The 26,301-nt window shown below is 46.9% G+C and overlaps 1 protein-coding gene across 14 annotated transcripts in view; it reads right to left on the reverse strand.

Annotated features, from left to right (window-relative positions):
* Positions 1-26,301, reverse strand: part of PTPN3 (protein tyrosine phosphatase non-receptor type 3) — a 168,142-nt gene that overhangs the window by 109,917 nt on the left and 31,924 nt on the right. For 2 of the 14 annotated variants that reach the window (XM_086315897.1, XM_086315889.1), the window contains exons 1-2: positions 11,136-11,266; positions 2,553-2,739 (exon numbers count right to left, since the gene is read on the reverse strand). The exons of 3 other annotated variants lie outside the window; for them this stretch is intronic. The gene's annotated coding sequence lies outside the window, so the exon portion shown is untranslated. Of the gene's footprint in view, positions 1-2,552; positions 2,740-11,135; positions 11,425-26,301 lie in introns of those variants that run through there. 9 more of the 14 variants (XM_086315884.1, XM_086315901.1, XM_086315899.1 and 6 more) reach the window with 7 other exon arrangements.

Here is a 26,301-nt window from a genome sequence, read left to right on the forward strand (position 1 = left end):
GCAGTTCCAAGCGGTAGATAAAGCTGAGACTGCTAAATAAATGTCTAAACATCTCACCTGGGGTTGCAAGCCCCCTTTCTTCAAGACTGTGTCCTCTGGTACACCTGTGTTCATAGCAGCTTTACTTGCAATAGCCAAAAACGATGGAAGCAACCCAGGTGGCCATTGACAGATGAATAACAAAATGTGGTATGTACATTCAGTGAAATATTAGTCAGCCTTAAAAAGGAAGGAAATTTTGACACGTGACATGGATAAACCTGGAGAACATTATGCTAAGTGAAATAAGCCAGTACCAAAACAGCAAGTACTGACATGATAACAACATGATTCCAATTATATGAGGTACCTAGAGTAGACAAAATCATAGAGATAGAAAGAAGGCTGGCTGCCAGGGCTGGTGGTGGGGAGAATGGGGAGTTAGTATTTAATGGGTACAGAAGTTTCAGTTGCGCAAGATGACAAGAGTTCCATGGCTATATGGTGGTGATGGCAGCACAAAATCATGCTTGATGCCACTGAACTGTACATACACTGAAAAATATGTCTTTCTTGCAGCAGAGGTATAGAGAACCTGAACTCTTGGAACTGAATAGCATGTCTGAGTCAAGAGAGGTGAGAGTCAATATTTTTCAGTGTCTGTAGACTATTCCTCCAGGAGGCTTCCTAGTGAAAGGAACGGCATGATGAGCCGGTGACCTAACGGTGGGTGAGGCAAGGCTGGGAGGAGGCTTTTCCCGTCTCAGGTGACAGGATGACAGTCTTCATCTGGAAGTGGAGAGGTGAGCCTGAGCCAGAGACACTCATTTTCTAAGAAAAAGAGAAAAAGGAAGAGGGAGCAGAGAATGTGAGGAGGCTCCCTCTAGATGGCCTTGGCCATCCCAGCGCCACAGGCGGTGGGGTCACATGGAGGGGCAGGGCAATAGGTGGGAGAGCTGGAGAGAGTGGAAAGGTCAGGTTGGCTGGCATGGGAGCAACAGGGGAAAACCAGAAGCCTGGCTGGGCAGCAGGAAGGGTCCTGCTGGCTGTAAAGCTAGAGCACACCATCTGCAACCATCACTAAGCCTGGGGCAGCGGTCCTCAAAGGACAGTCCCTGGTCTCTGGACCCACCAGTAGCATCACAGAGGAGCTTGTTAAGAGATGCAAATTCTGAGGCCTCACGTGAGTCTGATTCAGACCCACTGATTCAGAATCTCTGAAGGTAGAGCCCAGCAGCCTGGGTTTTAAAAGATGAGACTGTGATGTCCTCAAGTCTGAGGAACACTAGTGTGGAATATAGAAAGTTAGTGAAGGGTTTATATCATCTTTACATAAAAATGAAAAAAAAAAAAAAAAAAAGATCAGCCTAGCAACTTCTACATAAAAAGAGCAAGAAATGAGTAACTGCTTTGATGCCAACACAGCTTATTTCTACAGTTAGAGAAATGCCACAGGAGGTTAATAAAACGATAGAAATACACAGTCTACTTCACAGACTTCCTTAGATGAGACCTAGAAAACACAGCCAGGGTCTGGGGGCTGGACCCTGTATGATGTGGGTACCGGTCCCTGCTTCTTTGTGTGCTTTGGACATGCCTCAGTTTCCCCATCTGTAAAGAGAGGGAGCTGAAAAAGGTTCTTCTGAGGTCCCTTCCAGTTCAGACACAGTATGACCCTTTGTCCTATCAAAGGTGACCTCAAACTCAACACTTTTACACAGTCTCACAGGGGATGAGGGAGACATTTTTAACCAGTAAACATATCACAGTTAACTAGAAAATTTTCCAAGATACTACTGCTAGTATCTTGCATTCCAATAACTAGAAACTCTTTCACTAACTGGCTTTTCCATTAAAGCCACCAACACCTTCGGTTATAAAAACACGATACCGTACTGCACCATGTTCTTGAAATCCACAAGACCAGGATCCCCCAGGAAATCTCTCTATACCTTCACATTTTCACCCTATAATACAGGTATACCTCAGAGATACTGTGGGTTCCATTCTGGAACACCACAAAAAAAGCGAATACGGCAATAAAGCAAATCACACACATTTTTTGGTTTCCCAGTGCATATAAAAGTTACATTTACACTACACTGTAGTCTATTATGTATAAGAGCATTATATCTGAAAAAAACAATATATGTACTTTGATTAAAAATACTGAAGTATGCTAACCATCATTTGAGCCTTTGGTCACTCACAATCTTTTGCTGGTGGAGTGTCTGAAATATTGCAAGAGCTACCAGAAGTGACAGAGAGACCGGAAGTGAGCAAATGTTATTGGAAAAATGGGACCAAAAGACTTGTCTGATGCAAGGTTGCCACAAACCTTCAATCTGTAATCAAAAAAAAAAAAAAAGCAATGTCTGCAAAGCACAGTACAATGAGGCATGCCTACACTTTTTAATCCAGGCAGGCAGGGCTTGCGTTTGTTGCCAGGCAGAAAATGAGTTAAGGAACTGGACTCATGAGATCCCAGAGCCTGCCCCCTATGATGAGTGTCTGGGCACTCAATACTGCAGGTCTAGGCTTCCTGATAAATGGCCCCCTAATGGCCTTGTTACCAGAATCCCTCGATGCTGGTTTCCTGCCTTGTCTCTCTGCATCCAAGTCCTTGTCTGCACCTTCTTGTCATTCAATGCCCATCCTCTTGCGCCTGGGTCCCCAATGCCAGCTGCTTCTGTGCCTCTGCCAAAGACCAGCAACTCGGTTCTAATCTCAGAACTAGGGCTGGAAGAGAGACCTGGGTGCCTGCACAGGAAAGACAGGGAAAGTGTGAGCCCTGTGGGTGCTGGGACTCGGTGGGGGGGCGGGGGTGGCGTGGGCAGGAAAGACAGGGGAAGTGTGAGCACTGTGGGTGCTGGGGGGAGCGGAGAAAAGGTCCAGGGGATCTCTGGTCTCCAGCCCCACTTCACTTACACATCTTGGCTCTTAAATTCATTAGGACTGGGTCAGGAGGAAGCACAGCTGGCTTGTCTTTCCCCCTGTGTACCCATCACAGACCCTATCCCCCTCCTCCTGGTCTTGGAAGTGATGCTCCCACTCTCTCACAGTCCCCGTGGCAGGAAGCAGCAGGTGAGGGAAGGGCTCACACAAGGTTCATGTAGCAGGAGAAAGGCTGGGAGGGGCATGCCAAGGGAAGTGAGACCACAGAGGCGACCAAAGCCATGAACACGCGACTCAGCAGGTGATGCCAGGGCAATGAGTTTTGCTTTGTCCCGGCAGAAAATTCTTAGTGCTAGAGTTTCCTAGGCTGTTCCCCTGGCGCTGATCTCCCAAAGTCGCATGTGGGCAGAGTGACCACACAGCCTGATTTGTGCAGGACAGCCCTAGTTGAGACTACTCGATTAGATGCAATTAACAGCCCCCTATTTATTCTCAAAATGTTCTGATTTGGATCAAAATTCTAGTTGCCTTATTCTTGGGCTCCTAGGCCTAGGAAGTCAGAGCTGCAGTTGGCAAAGGCACTTAAGTGTCTGGAGGGAGAGTCAGGCTGAGTCCTGCCCCTCATCAAATATTCTCCTTCCCTCTCTAGCATCCCCGCCAAGCCATCACCTGGCATCTGCTTGTATTCCTGCAGAGACACCAGAGGCCTCTCTCGTTTTGGGAGAAAACTATGTTAGTGAAACAAAAATAGGATGGATGAATGAACAAAGATGATGTGGCATATATACACAATGGAATATTACGCAGCCAGAAAAAATAAAATCTTGCTGTGTGTGGCAACATGGATGGATCTAGAGGGTATTATGCTAAGTGAGGTAGGCCAGACAGAGAGACAAATACTGTATGACTTCACTTACATGTGAAATCGAAAAACACCAAAGAGCAAATGAAACAAAACAGAAACAGACTCACAGATGAGAGGACGAAAAGGTGGTGGCAGGAGGGGAGAGTGAGGGAGTCGTGCGAAGTAGGTGAAGGAGATTAAGTACAAACTTCTAGTTATAAAATAAGCAAGCTTTGGGGAATGTAAGATACAGTTTAAGGCATAAAGACCATACTCCTGTAATGACTCTGCAGGAGGAGAGATGGTTTCTAGACTTATCCTGGTGATCATTTTATAACGCAGGCCAATGTCAAATCACTATGTTGTTCACCTGAAACTGACATAATGTTGTATGTCAACTACACTTCAATTAAAAAATAAATGCATGAAAATAAGAGTAGTAAGATTCAAACCTATACACAGCATGACAGCAACTAAATAACATCCTTCAGCAAGGAAAGGCGTGGGAGTGGGGCAAACTCGACAACCTGCTGACTTCCTTCCTCCCACCTCCCTCCATCTTCATTCACCAAATGTTAACTGAGTGCATGTGATGTTTCAGTGGCAGTGATGATACAAGGGCAGGCTAAAACAGACTCAAACTGAGACGCATCCTACCAAAGAACTGGCCTGTATTCTCCAAAAATGTCAAGATCATAGGGGACAAAGAAAGCCGGAGGAACTGCTTTAATCTAAAGAAGACTAAAGTGACATGACAACCACAGGCAACACCTGATCTGGGGTTGTCTTTGCTGCAAAGGACACTCTCGAGATAACTGGCAAAGCCTACAGGTCTGTAGATGAGATAACAGCACCGTATCAGTACTGACTTCCTGCTTTTAAAAAGGATATAAACCAGGGCAGAATTTCTTAAAGAAGTAACAGATTAGTTAGTTACAACATCGAGATAAATGGAATTGAAACAGAGATGCTACCAAGAGAGTTGGGCAGTACTGCTTAAATAATGCTCAAGAGTTTCTATTCTTAAATTGTTTCCTCTTGAGGAAGATGAGCAGCCCTGGGCCCGCTCCGCTCTGCCTTTTTTGTTCCCCACTTTGGTTATGTGTTGTCACTTTCGGAATTGCACTTTTTTCACCTGTCATAGGAGCTGCCAAAGTGTGTTTTTATAAACATGGGGTTCTAGAGCGCTGGCTTCCTGGGGCAGAGGAAAGAAAGAAATGCGTGTTGTACAAAATCGGTACGTTCATATGTTTAACAAAATAGTTCTATTATTTAAGTAACTTGTAAAAAAAAAAAAGTGTACCGTAGTTATATAGGAGGATGTCACTGGTTTTAGGAAATACACTTAAGTATCTGGAGGGATAGGAAGAGTCCTCAAATGATCCTCAAATAGTTCAGGAAAAAACAAAATGTATATACAGAAGAATAAGATGGGAATATTTGAGGAATCTGGGTGAAGGGGATATGGGAGTTCTCTGTTCTATTCTTAGAACTCTTCTATAAGTCTGAATTAGGTCAAAATGAAAAGTTAAAAGGAAAAAATAAATCTCAGGGACAGTGTGTATGTGTGTGGGGTGTGTGTGTGTTTAAAGGAAGACAGACTCCGATTTCACAGAACTCACAGTGTAGCTGGTGAGACAGGTACTAACACAAATAATGGCACTAATTAAGCACAAAACTGCAACTGTGAAAAGTGCTGTAAAAGGAGAGAGACCTGGTGGTGCGATGGCAGTGTTTACAGCAGGCAGTTTGACCCACAGCAGGAAGGCAAGGGGACACTTCGGCAATCATGCAGCCAAGGTCCAAAGAGTTAATGAGGAGGGGGGACAAAGGTTCCAGGCTCTCACTGGCCCCATCAGCAGAGAAAGCATGGGGACCAAAGCACGTACACTGGGGCCTGCAAGAGATGCCAGCGTTAGTTTTGTCTTTTACTCTAGGAGCAAAAGGAAGTGATTTTAAAAGACCCTCTGGCGGGTGGCAGAGAACGGGCTGGCGCGTGGCAGGCATGTGGAGTCCACCATGGTGGTGGTATCGAGCCGCCTCCAGGAAGAACACCATGCGTGATTTTTCCTCTGCTCCCTGACGCCTTTATTTTCTACAACCACCATGTATGAATTTGGTAACCAGACCAGGGAAAGGGGCTGGGAGGCGGGAGGGTGTTGAGAGTAGAGAGGGAGGCAAAGTGGGCAAGACATGAGCTCAGGCTGTTGTCACGCCCCTTCCAGGCCCACCAGTGGGTCAGGTCAAGGGGTGGTTGACAAAGCTGGTTGCTGCCTCTCCCACCAAGACCCTGGGGTCTACACCGAGGCTGACTCACCTGAGGGAAGCGAAGTGCAGGGACCAGGTCTTCACATCCCCCTCTCTTTAAGTCAAACCAGTGCCTTTCATCACCACGGCATGCAGCTGGCCACCGCCCCTTTCTGGTCCTGGATCCTGCCCCTTGGAACGATCCTCTAGCCCTGGGAATTGGGCCCTCAGCACGGCCCTGGGAGCCGGCCATCACTCACCACAGCCTCTCTCAGCATCAAACGCTAAACAGGACGCTTGTCTGTGAGTCAGGGGCCTGACCACAAAGGGAGGAGACCCTTTTCTGTGCCAAGTTCTGCCCGAGTGGGTTTTCAGTTCACTGGCTCCTTTAAAATGGTCGATTTAACAGCAACAGGTTCTACCATTATCCTGGTTTTACAGTCAAGATGAGTCTACGGACAGATCTGAGTTCCAATCCTGGCTGTCCTTGCAGAGCAGTGTGCCCTGCCAGGAGTCACTTCATTGCTCCGAGCCTCAGTTTCTCGTCCCATTCCGTAAACTGGGGCTGCTAAATACTAGCAACGTTCTGGGGCTAGAAGGTACTATTTATTCCCTTTTGAGGCGCCAAGAGGCTGAGGACAGAAAATTCAAACTACACATTGCTTAAATATTTACAAAGAGCTTGTGTATCCTGACAGTAAATCATGGGACCTGAATTTTCCAGGACTATCCCAATTTCAAATCCTCTGTCCTAACTTTCCACATAAACCATTGAAATGTCTCAAAAATTCCACTCTCTCAGTATCCAAACAACACCTCCCAGGCCTCCTCTTGCACAAAGACGCAGTACAAACATTCTTTTTCAGACTACAGATCCCAATCTTTGGTTCCGAAAATGCAGTCAGTGGAGCCCCGCTGGCCCCCAGAAGGAAACGGGGTCAGGGAGAGAAATCTGGGGCAGTCAGCACTCCATCAGGACTCTCAGACTCGGCTGCTTCCTGGCACATGGATGTGAACTGGAGGCCAGGAGAAGCTGTACCGTGATGAGAGCATCACCCACAGAGGGACACAGACGAGGGATGTGAGCTCTGCCTCCATCTACCTACCCAGTGGCCTGTACTCAGGAAAGCAGCACAGCCAGAGAGTTGCTATGAAGATTAAAAGGACTGATTAATATTTGGAAAGTTTTCAGGATAGTGCCTGGCAGCCAGTAAGTGTCATATCAGTGTTTAATAACTAAAAACAGAGGTATCTCTGGCAGAAGGTGCCCATGCCTTAGACACGGCCCAGAGGCATCACTCCTATGCAGGGAAAACAAGGCTTTACCCCTGGATTGATTGAGGCCAGGCCACTATACAGAGACAGGGGTTTGGGGGGTTATGCTAACTACAGAAGGTGGGTCCTGCATTAGCCAAGATCAGAAGGCTGGATCTGGGAAGAGTCATCACTCCTGAAATACAAGAGGTTTCTTCATGCCTCTAAGTTGTCCCATCTGCTGTTCTGTCTGCCCACTGAATACCATCTTTTTCTACTTCCAAGGCTGAATTTGAATGCCAGCTACTCCCAATGAGTGGTCCCTGATGCCCGTCAGAACAAACGGCTGTCTTCACTGGGATCTCTTGCATCTAGCTTTATCCTCTTTTAAAGCAGTAATCAGACAGATGAGAGACAAGATACACATGCCCACATGCACGTACACACATACACACACACAAATGTCGTGATGTCACTGCCTTCCTAACTCCCCCATGAATCCTTCCAAGACAGGTTCACCTTCCATCTCTGTGACACATAGAAGTGGCTCAATAAAGGTCTGAATTTGCTGTCATATCTGTGCTCACAGCTGGGCTTCCTCTGAAGGTGGAAGTCCCTTACATGTGTATGCATCAGGAGAAGCTACAGAGATGCAGGATCTCTGGGTCTTGGAATGCGTGATCTGATCAGATTTCAGACAGGGACCTACCTAGTACTCCCTTTTAATTCTCCCTCAGGCAGATGAAAGGACACACCTGTGAGAGCAAGGGTCTGCAGTGGCCAGGACCCAGACTTGGGCAGAGTGGACACACTGACCTGGTCTTGTCTCAAGAGTCGGTAAGAAGAGCTCAGGCTTGGAAAGCTACGCTAGCCACACTGCCCCGCCCACCCAGCCTGTCAATGCCAGGGGATTGCCCTCAGCATTCCAGCCCCTGCTGAGAAATGAAGAGGGTGGCCCCGCTTTCCAGGCCCATTGTCTGGTGGAAGGAAAGTGAGCGTGGGAATTAGGGTTAATAGGCACTTCTCTGAGAGAGGGAAGGACCACAAATCGCAGGATCCCCCTCCACCAATGGGCCACAAACCCTGAGGATTGCGGGGGAGGCAAGGGGCCATGTCTTCCTGTTTCCTACCATTCCCTAAGCCCCTCTGGTATGTTATATCCATCCTAGAAAACGGAATCCCTCATGTGCCTGGACCTGAGAGTCAGACAGTCCCAATTCATTCCTCTAGCTCCTGGTCCCACACCACCTTTGCTGAGTTACCTCATCTGTAAGAGGGGAGAGGGATTACACTGAAATTAAACACCGCACGTGGGACTTTCTAGTTCACGCTCAACAATCGAGGAGTTGGTCCCAATCCTCTGAGACCAATGACCAGCCTGGAACCCCAACTTCTTTCAGGGATAAGACTGTCTCTGAGTAGGTTCTTGACACTTGAATGGGAATGTTAAAAAGCTATGAGAATACCTTCTCTATGATAAAATGTGGAAAGGAAGGCTCAGAGAAAGGACGGTGAAGCAGTGTGGGATCCTGAATTTGCCTCTATGCTAACTTAGGTTCTTTCCTCTGCCCCAGGCTGTCCCTGACCTTGGCCTCCCAAGTGTCTGGCCTGGCCAGGACCTGCCCTCTCCTTGAGGAGTTCCCCAGGCACCCTGGGTTTACTGGAGTCTGGCCCACTCTGCATCCCCACCCAGCACTGTACCTGCCGTGCAGAAGCAGCTCAATAAATGCTGAATGGAATGTCTAGGACCCTCCAGCCACTCTGAGATGCCTTCAGGAACCTGACCTTTTACATTCCAGCTAATGTCTAATTTGCATAGAGGAGTTGTTTTTAGGAGCCAGCAAATCACCAGAGACAAGGCAGGATCAATACAGAGTATTAGGCATGTTGTATTCTACTCTAATTCTCTGCAAATTGGTATTCCATTAACTGTACATAGAATTTACGGGAGCTCACTATGAACTAGAATATTTAACTAGAATGACCTACTCTCTGTCAGATAATAGCTTACTGTTGTTAATTTTCAACTAGCCAGAAAGGTTTCCAGCTTACAATCTACTTTCCATCTTGATTTAATCAGGAAAGCCATCTATTTGAGAATACAATAAAGGGCAGCCTGATGCAGAAGAAAAAAGACTTGCCTGTGGAACCAGATGACACGAGTTGTATCCCGGCTACACCACATACTGTGTAATTGGCTGCTCAAAGCCTCAATTTCCTCATCTGTAAAATGGGAATAATACCAGCCTTACCGGTGGGAGCTGTAAAAATTAAATGAGCTGATGCATGTGGATGCACTCTGGTGCAGTTCTACAAGGCTATAAAAAGTTGGTTACTACAGAAAACAGAAGATGAAATTCTCAAACAACTCAGATAGGCTAATGACAAAAAGCAGGGTGTTCTAAAGGGGGAGAAAGGGAATATGTGCCCCTCGTCCAGAGGGAAGGAGGTTGGGAAGACAACTGAGGGAGAGGGACTGCTGCTGGGATCTACTGGGCAGAGATGAAAGACGCTGCTGAACATTCCACAATGCAGAGAAAAAGCGCCACAACAAAGAATTATTGAACCCCAAATGTTAACAGTGCCAGAATGAAAAAACCCTAATCTAAATAATCACTGAAAGTTGAGTTTGGGAGCTTTTTAGATCAGAAATCTTCCTAACCAGGCTTTACTTTCAAGCATGAGCTGCCTAAACACTTGCAAGATGGATTGCCAGACAGCTCTTTTGTAAGTAAAGCTGAACTGCCAACTCTTGGAGTTTCTAAACGTATAAAACTGCTTTTAAAGAAGATGCTCTCCGATTACAATTCAGCTAAACTGTTTTTCCAAAGATTTCAGGAGAAGTTCTCCCGGGCACAAGGCAGGGTCTGTCACTCTGCCACTAGGCCCTGAAGATGCCTTCGTAATTCTAATTTCCTGGTGAAATGGGAGCCACGAGGGTCTCTAAACGAATTAAATTCACATCACGCCAACTGCTCGCTTGCTTTGTACTGGGCACCGTGCCAAACACCTCCACATCATTTATCCCACTTAATCCACCCAACAACCCAGTGAGGTGGGCATTATTACCGGCTGTTTGCAGGGGAGGAAACTGACGATCAGCGAGGTTAGACAACTCGCCCAAGGTCATCAGCTGGCTTAAGGTGGGGGCCTAACCTGAACCGAGGTCTCCAGTTTCCCAGTCACAAGCTCTTTCCACCACCTCGGAAAACCCAGGTGTCAAGTCGTCTCAACTTCCCATGAATTTTTTAAGGCAACCGCAACTTCTCAGTAAGTTCAGGTTGCTGAAAATGGGAATTTCCGGGGCACTGGGCGCTCTCACATACAGTCCCCCACTGCAGCTGTCTCGCCGCAGGTACCTGATAAATCATTCCATATCACCCGCGGAACGGGGAGGATTTATTGGGGCTGGAGTTCGTGCCAGGCCCAGGAAATGCCATCTTTGAAAGCCGAGAGGCGGATTCGCCCTGGGAGCCGAGAAGGTCTGGCCGCCGCGCTTGGCTGGCTCCCCGCGCGGGCTGCGCGCCCCCTCGGCGTCGGGGGCGGGGGGTCGCGGCGGCGCTGGGGCCTCCCGGATCACCAGCCGCTCCGGCTCTACCGGTCGCGTCCGCCCATGCCCGGGTCGGAGCGCACGCCCACGCCTCGCCGCGGCCGCCGCCGCGTCCCGCCAGGGACCCAGCCCCACCCGGTCCGGCCTGCTCCCTCCCGCCCGCGCCCCACCAGGTGAGCGCGGCCAGGGCGCCCCCTCCCCGCCCCGAAGAGACGCCGGGACACCGGGGCCGCCGCGTCCGCCAGTCCGCCCGCGCGTTCGCCGCGCGCCCGGGGACGGTGGGGGCGGGGCGGCGCCCAGCGCGACCCCGGCCCCCGGCGGCTCCGCGCCCCGCCCCGAGCCCGCTGGGGTCGCGCCGATCTGTACCTGCAGCATCCGGGGGCGCGGGGCGCCCAGGTAGGTCGCGCGTACGGGCGGCGCGGAAGCTCGCTCGCGGCGCGACCTGGCCGCCGTCTGAGCATGCCCAGTGCCGCCCGCAGGCGGCTCCCGCCGGCCCGGCTGGCCGCGACGGGCCCGCGCGCCGGGCTGGGGGCGGGCGCCCGGAACGCCCTGCGGGACGCCCCCGCCCCCACCCGGGGCCGGTGCGCTCGGCCTGGTCTCCCACGGCTACCCGCGCTCTCCCGCCGAGGTCCGTGCAGCCCCGCGTCCCCTCGCGCATGCACGCAGGCGTTCGTGCCATAACCATTTATTGGGCACCTACTGTGTGCCCAGCCCTCAGTGATTTTATGCCTAGGAATGTCAAGCAGCCAGCGCTAAACAAATATTTGAAATGAGAAATCTTGCCCAGCTAGGGTCCTGCTGACTCCCATGCAATGCCCATCCCAGTCCACTGAAAACTTCCCAGCTTAAACTTTGTTCCCAAGACTTATGGGCCCTTTACCTGACTTGGCTCCTGCATTCCTTCACCTCCAGGAGCACCTTTTTGTCCATCAAACACTCAGAACTTGTCCAGCCTCAGGACATTTGCATATGCCTTTTCGCCTCTATGTGGGACGTCTTTGCCCACCTTTACCCTTGACTAGAACCTTCTCATTGTACTTACGTCCTCCTTCTCCAAAAGGCCTTCCCTGAACACTTTATTAAATTAGTCCCCTGATCATAGAACTTTCCGTATCGTCAGTCTATTTTCTTCACATTTATCATTATCCATTAGGTCATTCAACAGATAATTTTTGATCACTTACTTTAATTCTTTACGTGTGATGAACAGACAAAAACCCTGTTCCCTGCGGGAGTTCGGCAGGCAATAAACATGCAAATAAACGAACTCAAGTGAAAGTGAAGTCGCTCAGTCGTGTCCGACTCTTTGCGACCCCATGGACTGTAGCCTACCAGGCTCCTCTGTTCATGGGATTTCCATTCCAAGCAAGAATACCGGAGTGGATTGCCATTTCCTTCTCCAGGAGATCTTCCTGACCCAAGGATTGAACCCGGGTCTCCCGCATTGTCGGCAGACGCTTTACAGTCTGAACCACCAGGGAAGTCCAGGTAATAACGTTTTACGAGGGGAAAAAAACAGAGTAAAGAGAAGGGGTGGAGGGAGTGCAATTTCAATGAGGTGGTAAGACCTTTCAGCCACGCAGGTAAATTGGGAAGAGCATTCCTGACGGAGGGATCAGCCAGTGCAAACATTAAGACGCAGGACTGCTTAGGAAATAGCAAGCTGGGGAAAGTAGCAGATGAGGTCGGTCACTGTCTTTCCCCCTGATCTGCTTACTTCTTATTGTGTATTTCCCTGGAAAAGGAAATGGCAACCCACTCCAGTATTCTCGCACGGAGAATCCCATGGACAGAGGAGCCTGGCGGGCTACAGTCCATGGGGTCACTAAGAGTCGGACACGACTGAACGACTAACACTATTGTGTGTTCACCTCTGGAATTTCAGCTCTGGGACTGTAGTCCTGCCTGTCTTCACTACATTGTCCCAGCCCCTATAACAGCACGTGGCACACAGGAGATGCTCAAAAACGATTTGTTGAATGAATATGTGAACGAAGGGAGTGAAGGGTGGAATCATCCTGTCCCGACCAATGCCCAAGGTCCAGGGGCCCTGTCGGCCTAGGGCCTTTCGCGGCAGCTGGCAGAACCTGGGTACTTCACTTCGGTCCTTAACCCCGAGTCGCAAGTCCCCTGTAGCGCCCCTGCAGAGGGCGCCCCCGGAGCATCGCGTCCGGGGAATTTCAGCAGAGGTAGGGAGTCCCAGAACAGGACCCGCCCCGCGCCCCTCCCTGTGCCCCGCCCCGCGCCCCGGTCTCCAGCAAAACCTGGAGCTGTGGCACCATTGGGAAGGCCCGGAGCTCACTGGGCATGCTCGGAGCCGGGCAGGGCCCAAGCGACAGGGAGGAGGAGCCTCCTGGCGGGGTGGGCGAGGCCTCCTGCTGAGTTCAGCCAGACCTTCAGCCCACTCAGTTTCCGTCCCCAATTAGGGTGGGGTCTGAGGGCATTCTTTTGTTTTTTTTTTTCCCCCAAAACTCAGTGGGAGAGCTGGGAATTTGGGAAACTGAGAAAAATATTCTCTGTCCTTTCCCAGCTGCTGTGTGACCTGGGGTAAGCACCTTACCCTCTCTGTGCCTTAAATAATATGAATACCCATCACTCCGATTTGAACCATGTGTAGGGAATGAATGAAATCAAGAACATAAGCGCGGTCAGTTTAGTTCAGTTCAGTTCAGTTGCTCAGTCATGTCCGACTCTTTGCGACCCCATGAATCGCAGCACACCAGGCCTCCCTGTCCATCACCAATTCCCGGAGTTCACTCAAACTCATGTCCTTCGAGTGGGTGATGCCATCCAGCCATCTCATCCTCTGTCCCCTTCTCCTCCTGTCCCCAGTCCCTCCCAGCATCAGAGTCTTTTCCAATGAGTCAACTCTTCGCATGAGGTGGCCAAAGTACTGGAGTTTCAGCTTTAGCATCATTCCTTCCAAAGAACACCCAGGGCTGATCTCCTTCAGAATGGACTGCTTGGATCTCCTTGCAGTCCAAGGGACTCTCAAGAGTTCTCCAGCACCACAGTTCAAAAGCATCAATTCTTGGGCGCTCAGCTTTCTTCACAGTCCAACTCTCACATCCATACATGACCACTGGAAAAACCATAGCCTTGACTAGACGGACCTTTATTGGCAAAGTAATGTCTCTGCTTTTGAATATGCTATCTAGGTTGGTCATAACTTTCCTTCCAAGGAGTAAGCGTCTTTTAATTTCATGGCTGCAGTCACCATCTGCAGTGATTTTGGAGCCCAGAAAAATAAAGTCTGACACCGTTTCCACTGTTTCCCCATCTGTTTCCCATGAGTGTGTTTAGTCCACGTTAAAGATCTGTCTCTGGGCTGCCTACCTCAATTTTTGGTCAGCCTTATACCAGTTTGTCAAGTGTGGAGATGAGGAAGCTGAGGTTAACAAACATGAGAATTCTTGGGGTTTTCCCAGTTTGCCTTCCACTAGAAACCAGTCTGAAGCTACTTTTCTTTGTCCACAGTCAGCAGCCGTTAGCTTATACAATTTTCTCAAACTCGAGCTAAAAAATACATGTACATCTAAGGAAAAAGACATAAATGTTTTTAAAATCGTCCGTTTAAATTAACCATAGCAAAAACAAAGGAAAGAATATTCCCCAAACAAGTAAATATTCACAAATAGAGGAGTGATTAATTAGATTTTGGTATATTTGTTGAAATAACTATTTTACACTAAACTAGACCATGTTATGACAGGAAGAAACTTACAATACAATAATTTTCTTCACTTTCTTAAGTGAAGAAAATCTAAATATACAAATATCCTGTATAATGAAAATATGGGAAAATGCAGGTAGTTCGATTTGGGTTGATGGGGGGGTTGGTTCTTTTTAAGTTTGTTACTGTAGCAATGTTGTGTTTGCAATGATAAACATTAAAAATAACAAATCAAAAATTCTTGAAGTTTTGTGTCTAGTAATCACAACAGTAATAACTCCTGTTTCGTGCTCACATGTGGCCAACAGTTTACATGGGTTCTGTCTTAACTCTGTACAGACACTCTGCACAGTGGGTGTTTTAGGTCAGTTTTACAGAAAAGGAAACAATGCAGGAGCCTTTCAGAACCAGGAAGAGACAGGGTTGGGATCTGGTGGTTTTGGCCGTGTTGGGTCTTCTATCTTCCTTGAGCCATGTGAACTCTTAGTTGTGGCATGCGGGCTCTAGTTCCCTGACCAGGGATTGAACCCAGACCCCCTGCACTGGGAATGTGGAGTCTTAGCCACTGGACTACCAATCAAGTCCCCAGGGTCAGAATTTGAATGCAAGTTGGACTGACCTCAAAACTAGGGTTTAAGGTTTTATAATCCTGCCTTTCTGCGTGGCGGGTATTGCCCATAAGATGGCATCTTTCATTTGTGTCTTCTTGCTGTATTTTCTATACCCCTTTGATGTGTTATGGGCTGTAGATTACCTTTAAATGTTCTGGTCTCCCTTTACTGTTTTATTCTTGGGCCCAAAATGTGAAAGTCCATCCTTTAAGCTGTTGCACCTGGAGTGACATGATGTTAGTGTGAGTGATAGCAGTTGATCTTATATCATAAACTCCAAAACCTTATGCGAATAGGGCTTTGGGGTGGACACATAGTCTTCTTAGTCTGTGTGGTTGGACCCAGCCAGATCTAGAGCACATATGGCCCAGTGAAGAATAGGGCTATACCAAGTCTCACATAATAAGGACCTACATAAATTACTGTCCCTAGGCAACCATTTTGAAGGCAGAATCACAGCATAAAGAAACCACATGGTCCATGGACTCCTCAGGACTCTTCTGTGTTGAAAAAGTACAGACCTGATACTCTGCCGATGTTTGCAGAGAGAAAGCCAGGGCCCTAAAAACAGCCTTCCTACTGCCAATGAGCTAAAAAAAAAAAAAGACAGCTCTCTCTTTAAATCATGCTGGTAGACTGTACCTGGCCCAGAAATCACTAGACAAACAACAGTAAACACAAAAAGCCAAAGAGAGTCATTTCACTGGAGAGGAAGATGTACCACAAACGCAAGGTAAGGACCAAATTCATACAAGTTAAGAGGAACCAGATGAACAACTGGACACAGTTATTAGCAGCATTCCCAGAAGCTGCCATTTGGGCCGAAAATCTGATGCCAAGGACTCCGCACAGGCAATTGGCTGGGGGCATTTACAGAAAGGGTTTCTGGGAAGAGACACTGAGGACTGTCATTCATATCAAGATTCGGGAAGCCTGGGCACCACGTGGACCATTTTCAGTGATTTACAAGGGAGGACTCCCAGCTGTGATGCTAACGCTCATCAATTATTTGTGCTGTTAATGTAAGCTCACAAATACATGGGCAAGTGGTGCTGTTGTAATGACATGTGAAAAGGATAGGATGTAAAGTTATATGCATAGTGTGGCTCCAACTGTGTGAATGAATGACTAGGGTATCCCATATAAAATCACCATCTTGTAGGTCAACAATGGTTGAACAGCGGTAACTTCTGTATTTTGACTTAATACAGACAAATGCACCAAAAGATCAATTGTGGCTGTGTCTGAGTATTGGACTTATAAGCAGAGAAACAAGATACAGAAGGTATCTTTTACAAATTGGGGAAATTTCAAGTCTTGGGCCTCTAATTCCTTTTAATGTGTTTAGAGTTCCCTAAATCTTGCTTTATGGTAAGTGTGTTTCATGTATTATCAAGAAAAATGAAACAAACTTGAAAGCTGGCAAGCCAAAGAAAATGAGGCGAAGAGAGGGAAAATGCAACTGTGTGGAAAAGTGAGCAGTTCCTTTCAGGGAGGCCTGTCTGTGCTTGTCCAGTGGTGGCAGATGGCGACAGGATGACTGCCTTTAGCCCAGGAGGGAGGGAGAGGAAGTGGTCAATGGTCAAGTCAGGAGCCTGTAGAGATGTGTTAGTCTGACTTGGGAGCCGTCACCCCCTCAGCTCCTCTTGCCTTGAGAACCCCATGAACAGTATGAAAAGGCAAAATGATAGGATATTGAAGAAGGAACTCCCCAGGTCAGTAGGTGCCCAGTATGCTACTGGAGATCAATGGAGAAATAACTCCAGAAAGAATGAAGGGATGGAGCCAAAGCAAAAACAATACCCAGCTGTGGATGTGACTGGTGATAGAGGCAAGGTCCGATGCTGTAAAGAGCAATATTGCATAGGAACCTGGAATGTCAGGTCCATGAATCAAGGCAAATTGGAAGTGGTCAAACAAGAGATGGCAAGAGTGAATGTCGACATTCTAGGAATCAGCGAACTGAAATGGACTGGAATGGGTGAATTTAACTCAGATGACCATTATATCTACTACTGCGGGCAGGAATCCCTCAGTAGAAATGGAGTAGTCATCATAGTCAACAAAAGAGTCCAAAATGCAGTACTTGGATGCAATCTCAAAAATGACAGAATGATCTCTGTTCATTTCCAAGGCAAACCATTCAATATCACAGTAATCCAAGTCTATGCCCAAACCAGTAACGCTGAAGAAGCTGAAGTTGAACGGTTCTATGAAGACCTACAAGACCTTTTAGAACTAACACCCAAAAAAGATGTCCTTTTCATTATAGGGGACTGAAATGCAAAAGTAGGAAGTCAAGAAACACCTGGAGTAACAGGCAAATTTGGCCTTGGAATATGGAATGAAGCAGGGCAAAGACTAATAGAGTTTTGCCAAGAAAATGCACTGGTCATAACAAACACCCTCTTCCAACAACACAAGAGAAGACTCTATACATGGACATCACCAGATGGTCAACACCAAAATCAGATTGATTATATTCTTTGCAGCCAAAGATGGAGAAGCTCTATACAGTCAGCAAAAACAAGAGCAGGAGCTGACTGTGGCTCAGATCATGAACTCTTTATTGCCAAATTCAGACTGAAATTGAAGAAAGTAGGGAAAACCACTAGACCATTCAGGTACAACCTAACTCAAATCCCTTATGGTTATACAGTGGAAGTGAGAAATAGATTTAAGGGCCTCGATCTGATAGATAGAGTGCCTGATGAACTATGGAATGAGGTTCGTGACATTGTACAGGAGACAGGGATCAAGACCATCCCCATGGAAAAGAAATGCAAAAAAGCAAAATGGCTGTCTGGGGAGGCCTTACAAATAGCTGTGAAAAGAAGGGAAGTGAAAAGCAAAGGAGAAAAGGACAGATATAAGCATTTGAATGCAGAGTTCCAAAGAATAGCAAGAAAAGATAAGAAAGCCTTCTTCAGCGATCAATGCAAAGAAATAGAGGAAAACAACAGAATGGGAAAGATCAGAGATCTCTTCAAGAAAATTAGAGATACCAAGGGAACATTTCATGCAAAGATGGGCTCGATAAAGGACAGAAATGGTATGGACCTAACAGAAGCAGAAGATATTAAGAAGAGATGGCAAGAATACATAGAAGAACTGTACAAAAAAGATCTTCACGACCCAGATAATCACAATGGTGTGATTACTGACCTAGAGCCAGACGTCCTGGAATGTGAAGTCAAGTGGGCCTTAGAAAGGATCACTACGAACAAAGCTAGTGGAGGTGATGGAGTTCCAGTTGAGCTATTCCAAATCCTGAAAGATGATGCTGTGAAAGTGCTGCACTCAATATGCCAGCAAATTTGGAAAACTCAGCAGTGGCCACAGGACTGGAAAAGGTCAGTTTTCATTCCAATCCCAAAGAAAGGCAATGCCAAAGAATGCTCAAACTACCGCACAATTGCACTCATCTCACACGCTAGTAAAGTAATGCTTAAAATTCTCCAAGCCAGGCTTCAGTAATATGTGAACCGTGAACTTCCCGATGTTCAAGCTGGTTTTAGAAAAGGCAGAGGAACCAGAGATCAAATTGCCAACATCCGCTGGATCATGGAAAAAGCAAGAGAGTTCCAGAAAAACATCTATTTCTGCTTTATTGACTATGCCAAAGCCTTTGACTGTGTGGATCACAATAGACTGTGGGAAATTCTGAAAGAGATGGGAATACCAGACCACCTGACCTGCCTCTTGAGAAATTTGTATGCAGGTCAGGAAGCAACAGTTAGAACTGGACATGGAACAACAGACTGGTTCCAAATAGGAAAAGGAGTACGTCAAGGCTGTATATTGTCACCCTGCTTATTTAACTTATATGCAGAGTACATCATGAGAAATGCTGGACTGGAAGAAACACAAGCTGGAATCAAGATTGCCGGGAGAAATATCAATAACCTCAGATATGCAGATGACACCACCCTTATGGCAGAAAGTGAAGAGGAACTCAAAAGCCTCTTGATGAAAGTGAAAGTGGAGAGTGAAAAAGTTGGCTTAAAGCTCAACATTCAGAAAACGAAGATCATGGCATCCGGTCCCATCACTTCATGGGAAATAGATGGGGAAACAGTGGAAACAGTGTCAGACTTTATATTTTTGGGCTCCAAAATCACTGCAGATGGTGACTGCAGCCATGAAATTAAAAGACGCTTACTCCTTGGAAGGAAAGTTATGACCAACCTAGATAGCATATTCAAAAGCAGAGACATTACTTTGCCAACAAAGGTCTGTCTAGTCAAGGCTATGGTTTTTCCTGTGGTCATGTATGGATGTGAGAGTTGGACTGTGAAGAACGCTGAGTGCCGAAGAATGGATGCTTTTGAACTGTGGTGCTGGAGAAGACTCTTGGACTGCAAGGAGATCCAACCAGTCCATTCTGAAGGAGATCAGCCCTGGGTGTTCTTTGGAAGGAATGATGCTAAAGCTGAAACTCTAGTACTTTGGCCACCTCATGTGAAGAGTTGACTCCTTGGAAAAGACTCTGATGCTGGGAGGGATTGGGGGCAGGAGGAGAAGGGGACAACAGAGGATGAGATGGCTGGATGACATCACTGACTCTATGGACATGAGTCTGAGTGAACTCCCGGAGTTGGTGATGGACGGGGAGGCCTGGCGTGCTGTGATTCATGGGGTCGCAAAGAGTCGGACACGACTGAGTGACTGAACTGAACTGAACCCCCTCAGCTTGTGTTTTGGAATTCTTGAACCATGTGGATCTCACTTTGAGAAACACAAATGTTTATTTTTATTTTTTGAAACAAAAAAACTATATTTAACTGCAATTGATTATCATACAAAAAATACACATTTTCTGTTTTAAAACAATATTAATCATACCTAATCATTTTTAAGGGGCTTCCCTAGTAGCTCAGACAGTAAAAACTTGCCTGCAATGTGGGAGACCTGGGTTTGATCCCTGGGTGGGTTGGGAAGATCCCCTGGAGAATGGCAACCCACTCCAGTATTCTTGCCTGGAGAATTCTATAGACAGAGGAGCCTAGTTGGCTACAGTCCGTGGGGTCCCAAAGAGTCAGACACAACTGAGCGACTAACACACACACACACACACACACACACACAAAATCATTTTTAAAGTTGCAAGTTAAAGGGGTTGAAATAAATGTGTGAGGGAAGAAAGCTATTGAGAATACTCAGCCTAAAAAAAAAAAGTAACAAATTTAGAACAACTTGTATTAATAATAATTAAAAAAGAAGCATAATGAAAAGGGGAAGAAAGTGAAAGGAGGTAAAATCACTTAGTCGCGTCTGACTCTTTGCAACCCCATGGACTATACAGTCCACGGAAGTCTCCAGGCCAGAACACTGGAGTGGGTAGCCTTTCCCTTCTCCAAGGGACCTCCCTAACCCAGGGATTGACCCAGGTCTCCTGCATTGCAGGCAGATTCTTTATTAGCTGAACCACAAGGGAACCCCAATAATACTGGAGTGGGTAGCCTATATCCCTTCTCCAGCCGATCTTCCCGACCCAGGGATGGAACTGGGGGTCTCCTGCATTGCAGGCAGATTCTTTACCAACTGAACTACCAGGGAAATGGAAAGGGGAACAGTTAGTACACTTTTAGTGTTAGGATATGCTTTGGGGCTTTCAAGTGACCAGAGCTGGGAGAAACACAAATTTTTAAGTGTAAAATTTCAGCCGTTGCAAAAAACCTTTCCATGTGCAAATCATCACTGCCAAGAGAGGAGTTTGGTCTGAAAAGCTGATAAACAACTTGAGCATGAGTACCAGAGCAGAGATAAGGAAGCTGTTGTTGATTTATTCATTCCTTCATCAAATATTTATTCAACACCTACTGTGTGTTGGGCACTGCTCTAAGTGCTTGGGAGACATTAGTGAACAAAACAGACAACAATTTCTGTTCTTGTGGCATGCAGGCTAACGGGGCAAGCCAGAGAGTGAACAACACACGCTGTAAGTAAGTGAGTATTACTGTGTGGGGAGAGACCAGGGGTAAGGGTGATAGGGAGATGGATGGAGGGGAAGCGAGTGGCGAGTTGTGCTTTGAAACAAGACTGAGAAATTTAATCCACTTAAGCAAAGACCTGAAGGAGACGAGGGGATTATTCATGCAGATATCTGGGGGAAAAACCTTCTGGGCAGAGGGAATAGTCGACAGAAAGGCCCTAAAGGGAACATATCTAGAGTAGGGAGGCTGGTGGGGGCAAGGGGAAAGCCGCAGGAGATGAAGTCACAGAGGTTCCAGGGGCTGGAACCTGACGGCTCTCCCCTTGTCACCCCCAGGAAGCTCTCAGCCTTTCAGCCTGAGCCAGATGGAAGTCAGATGTGCTTGCCAACACGTCAAATGTTAAATGCTGTCCCTTTAAATTGGCCCTTTGAATATGGAAACTGAATTCAGGTAATAGCCCTCCATTGTAAGGGAATCAGCCATAGGACCCAGATCATGCATCCATTTTTAATAGTATCAGCATTCCATTCGTATAAATGGAAAGATAATATTTACCAGTTATCCCAGAGGGCTTTCAGACCTTCAAGAACATATAAGTGAACCCTCAGGGATACACAGACCCGGTTTTTAAAAACACTCTTCTGGTGCACGGGCTATAGATATGCCAGAAGACCAAAAGGACCGTAATGGCCCCATGAGCCACCACATAGATTTGCTACTTGTAAAATGGAAATGTTAGTCTAGGGACTTTGAGATCTGACTCTGAAGTGAAGAGAAATGCAGAGAATGAGAGCTGGCATTCTGAACTGTGGCTGATGGTTTTCAAGCAATGGCCTTCCTTGAAAGGAGTGGTGTCATCTAACAAAAGCCAGGGAGAATGGGCTTGTCAAGTCTCCCAACCACACCTTGAAGATTCACATGCCCGAGAACAGAAGGAGAGAGAGAAAAACACGAGGCACTGCAGAAGAGTCCACACAGAGGTCATGGCTTAAAAAAACAGCAATGATAAAGGAAACACTTAGGATTTCCTTAACAGAAGATTCTAGGGGAAAGACTCCGGAGAAGGCAATGGCAACCCACTCCAGTACTCTTGCCTGGAAAATCCCATGGATGGAGGAGCCTGGTAGGCTGCAGTCCATGGAGGCGCTAAGAGTCAGACGCGACAGGGTGACTTCACTTTCACTTTTCACTTTGATGCATTGGAGAAGGAAATGGCAAGCCACTCCAGTGTTCTTGCCTGGAGAATCCCAGGGGATGGGGGAGCCTGGTAGGCTGCCGTCTCTGGGCTCTCACAGAGTCGGACATGACTGAAGCGACTTAGCAGCAGCAGCAGGGGAAAGACTCAGGAACAATCCCGAAGGAGGTGGTAATGGTGGTAGTCATGGTGGTGGTCACGTTTGCTAGGAGCAATAGACCTTAAAATAAACACACTGAAGTATGCAGAGTACATATAAAACTGAAACAAGGAAGGTCAGTACCTCCTGAAGAGAATTGGACAAGTAGGGCAGGGTGCGGAGGGGTGTTTACTTTGTTCTATAAACATTTGTGTATCTTCTGAATTATCTGCTGTGGGACATATAACCTATTTCAAAATAAACCAGTTCTCTCTGGACAAAAATAGTGATGTGTGCACAATACTTTTTAAAAACTTGGTTTACACATTTGACTCCCTTTAAATTTTGTTAATGAAGCACAGAGCCTGGGTTGCTTGACAATCAAGGCTGTAACCATGACCAGGGCATGACAGTATATAGCTTGCTCAAAAGAAACAGCCATGGGTCAAGAACTCTCCTTCCTATTGGATATGCATGTGGCTGGGGGCGTGCAACAGAAAAGAAGAGCTTTGGAGGAGAAACGTGAAGGACAAAGTTGTTTCAGTAACTTTTTTAAGATCAAGAGTTATGTTTTCCTGACACAACTGGTTAACAAAATAGCTAGAGAAAGAAGACGGGGCACTTCAACGACCCAGGCCTCGACTGAGAACTGCATTCACGGGAAGACAGTCATCTGAAACCTGTCCTGACTTGGCTGACCATTTCATCCCTGAGACGCTGGAAACCTGATCTAGGCCTGGGAGAGAACTGTGCTCCCACCCCCTGGTGACATTTCAAGAATGGAGGATGCTGTTCAGCCTGCCCTGTGCTCTGGTGACCTTCTAGCGTTGCATGGATGACACATCACAGGATTTCCTCAACTGCGCCCTGGCGTCCTGCTGGGGTGTCTTTCTCATTTTTTCCATGGTACACACAGTCACTGCATCACAGTCCAAATAGACTGTCCAGCGATGCCTCTGTAAACATGAGTCACATGTGAAGTTAAGGAGATCTGTGTTCAGTTCAGAGACAGCAGAGCCCCTTAGGCATATCAACTTCACGTACGAGGTATGGGTTGATGAAAATCGTACGATTTCCTGCCAAGGTGCCTGAATAGCACTCAGGGATTGACTTCCTGTGGCAGCCACCAGAGCCGACACAGGTACTGCTCTTCCCGATCCTAAATGTCCATTCCAGGGTGAAGTTCTCCAGCTTCTGGATGAGAAAACATCATTCTCTCTCCATTTTATTACCTCTGTGGGCTTCTCTCAGTTTGGTCTTTGATGTCACCACCTTGTCTAGCCTGGATCATGCTAGCTCAAGCCCAAGTGCAAACCTTTTTCTTGTTTCCCCTTGAAGAATGAAGGCCACCCATTTCAACCTCCTGAAATGACTCATTCCCTCACCTCTACCTGTTCTGAAATCCTACTCATCCTCTATGGTCCATCTCACCAGCTACCTCTTCCTGGATGAGCCCAACTGGTTATGAGCTCTCTAACTCCTGTACCCCAGGAGTCAGCTCATTTTGACTTGTGTTTAGTTATCAATGTGCATGTCCCTTTGGAAGGCCCTTGGAAAATCCCCTGAATGGGGCCAGAGGCATTCCTGATGTGTCTGTGACTCTAATTTCTGAGCAAGATGCAAAGGGCTATGAGTCCCTTCTGAAAAATCACTTGCCTTTCTGCAGTGAGCAAGACGAGTTATATTGTATCTAAAGTCTTTCCAGAATTCCTTCCCAGGATTTTGTTTGTGAATTTGATAATTAATTGACTAACAGAGAGATAAAAGAGAGACACAAATAGATGTAGATAGGGAGCCATGTGATCAGGGGTGTCCCAGGTAAGGTATAACTAAGCTCCAATTAGATATCACCGTGACTGTCAGTGTCTGTGTGGAGCAATCCACAGAGTGAAGACGTCTTCATGCCTGCGAGTCACCTGGTCATGCTAGCGGAAGCTCTGCAGGTCAAGCCCCACCCCTTTGTTGTCCACCTGGGTTGCTAAGCAGTTACGGAGAAGGCAATGGCACCCCACTCCAGTACTCTTGCCTGGAAAATCCTATGGACAGAGGAGCCTGGTGGGCTGCAGTCCATAGGGTCACTAGGAGTTGGACACGACTGAGTGACTTCACTTTCATTTTTCACTTTCATGCATTGGAGAAGGAAATGGCAAGCCACTCCAGTGTTCTTGCCTGGAGAATCCCAGGGACGGGGGAGCCTGGTGGGCTGCTGTCTCTGGGGTCGCACAGAGTCGGACATGACTGAAGCGACTTAGCAGCAGGAGCAGCAAGCAGTTAATTCCCTGAGCTCCATCTTGAGACATCAGGACCAGGAATAAAAGAGCGAGTAAAAGGCAACACAGAAATGACCAGGGAATAGAGGGAGCTAAACCCCACTTGGAGAAGGCAATGGCAACCCACTCCAGTACTATTGCCTGGAAAATCCCATGGACGGAGGAGCCTGGTAGGCTGCAGTTCATGAGGTCACTAAGAGTCAGACACGATTGAGCAACTTCACTTTCACTTTTCACTTTCATGCATTGGAAAAGGAAATGGCAACCCACTCCAGTGTTCTTGCCTGGAGAATCCCAGGGACGGGGAAGCCTGGTGGGCTGCCGTCTATGGGGCTGCACAGAGTTGGACACGACTGAAGCGACTTAGCAGCAGCAGCAACAAACCCCACTTAGTATCTCCTGGTTTCAATTTCATTGTGATCTAGAATCATAAGCAGTCTACAGTATGGGAAGCTGGCCAATTTTGCCAGCACTCGTGACGATATTTCATCCTCCCAGTGTAGGGTGGATGCGTTGAGGGCAGCTTTCATCTCTCTGTCTTGTTCAGTCTGGATAACCGGCTTTCTCTGACTACATAGGCCGACTCAAGGGGGCCCCTTTCTGCACTGAGATTCCTCTAGATTCACACTGAACACATTGTATATAATTGAGCAAATGCACCACCTTAGCTGTGAACTCTCACATCGTTTCTCCTTATTCCGGGAGCCTAGAGAGAAGCAGGAACCTACCAAGAGTGTGATGTGAGAGAAAACCAGTGGAGATTGGAGTGCCTTATCGATATACTCAAGTCAGCCCCGGTCCCTTGACTTCCTAAAGCCAGTGTATTATTTTCCATTATATTTTGTCCAGTGGCATAAAAAAATGTGCCTAATGCTAGTACATATTTCAAATGCCAGCTCACAGGAGGGAACAATTTCCCAACAGTGTTATCTAGCTTCTTCTCGAGTTCCCTGGGTTGAGGTCAGTCTTTGTAGTTAATATTGGGTTCCTGACCCAAACACAGCCTGTGCCAGTTATGAAATCAGTTTTCCACGCTTTGGATAAAGAGGTGACCGTGGGAACATGTCCTGCTCTGTCTCCAGCTTTGGCGGAGTCACTGAAAACCCAACCCAGCCTGGCTGTCCTGTGCCTACACGGAAACGGGGATAGACAAGGACCGTCCAGAGGGAGGAAATGGACCCATTCTGCAAAGCCAGCCTTGGTGTATGGAGCAAAGGAGAGTATCATTCCCATTCAGAAGGAAAAATATCTCTTTAGCTACTTATTAAGCAACACTGAAGTAATCTTGAAAGCTGTTCCTTTATAAGGAAAAAAAATATGGACCTAATCTATTCAGAGAAAAAAATCCAAAATGCAGATAAAGACTGATGAATAGAAATAGGTTGTTTTAGCACTGTTGCTAAAAACATGAAATAAGGGACTGAATGAATATATAACAGTTGTGGCCTATTGATTATTATATAACTCAAAATTATTTTACATGAGAAAATGGGAGTGATACAGTTTAGGTGAAGGCATAAGGTTTATTCATACCATAACATCATAAATAAAAACATTTATGCACATTAAAAGCCTGAGAGTTCACTAAAAAGTAAAGAAACTATCTAGAAATAAATTTAACATTTTTAATAGAAATAGATTAGGTGGCTATAAGGGCTTCCCAGGTGGCTCAGTGGTAAGGAATCCCCCTGCAATGCAGGAGATGTGA

Source organism: Bos grunniens, chromosome 8, assembly GCF_055505025.1.
Source record: "Bos grunniens cultivar Pamir isolate PY7600 chromosome 8, Bosgru_T2T1.0, whole genome shotgun sequence".
In the NCBI taxonomy this organism is placed as follows: Eukaryota; Metazoa; Chordata; class Mammalia; order Artiodactyla; family Bovidae; genus Bos; species Bos grunniens.